The sequence below is a fragment of the Sturnira hondurensis genome, unplaced genomic scaffold, assembly GCF_014824575.4.
Source record: "Sturnira hondurensis isolate 20B ecotype Veracruz unplaced genomic scaffold, ASM1482457v3 Scaffold0015793, whole genome shotgun sequence".
Lineage (NCBI taxonomy): Eukaryota > Metazoa > Chordata > Mammalia > Chiroptera > Phyllostomidae > Sturnira > Sturnira hondurensis.
The window spans coordinates 4424692-4425316 of record NW_028088424.1 but is presented as its reverse complement, the minus strand read 5'-3'; the positions used below and the strand labels follow the sequence as shown (position 1 = coordinate 4425316).

Here is a 625-nt window from a genome sequence, read left to right as displayed (position 1 = left end):
ACCTGCAGCCTTCTGGTATCTTGATAACTGTATCCCTGGTGGCATGAATGCAGAGAAGGCATTCATGCCTTCTTTGGCATTCTTTGGCTCAGAATGTAGGACTTCTGAAAGTGACTCTTTGAGTCTCCCCTCTAGGTTTATGCCCTTTATATTACAAGTGAAATTTGCATATGTCTCTTCACCTTAGCTCTGGTTCACCCCTCCCTTTCAAGATCGTGCCCTCTATACTTATCTGGCAGGGGAAATAGCATGATCACAAAGGTGGTTTTCCCAGGGCGAGGCTTATCCATTGCACTCTGGATGTGCTGACCCCTGCAATTGCCCCAAATGTGGGAAACTTGACTGCATGATTTGTGGTAGTGGGGGACTGCTTTTGTGCTCTCCCCTGGGGGGGCAGAAGGTTGTGCCCCCTTATTCAATTTAGTCTATCCTGGCTTCTCATAGCCTTCCTTGGTTTGTCTCCCCTTAAATCACTGCATGTTTCTGTATGTTATTAATTTAATTTTGCCATACAATAAATAATCTCATGCCATTCACTGTTTTAAGCTTCACTAATTAAGGTCCTAGAAAGAAAGGATTAGCCTTTCTTTGCATGTTTCTAGAACCAAGAACAACCCTAGACACA

At 44.0% G+C, this 625-nt stretch overlaps 1 non-coding gene across 1 annotated transcript; it reads left to right on the top strand.

Annotated features, from left to right (window-relative positions):
* The first annotated feature begins 224 nt into the window (after positions 1-224).
* On the top strand, positions 225-388 carry LOC119000603 (U1 spliceosomal RNA). Its single transcript, XR_005069360.1, has one exon. It is a non-coding gene; the product is annotated as a U1 spliceosomal RNA (small nuclear RNA).
* The last annotated feature ends 237 nt before the right edge of the window (positions 389-625 follow it).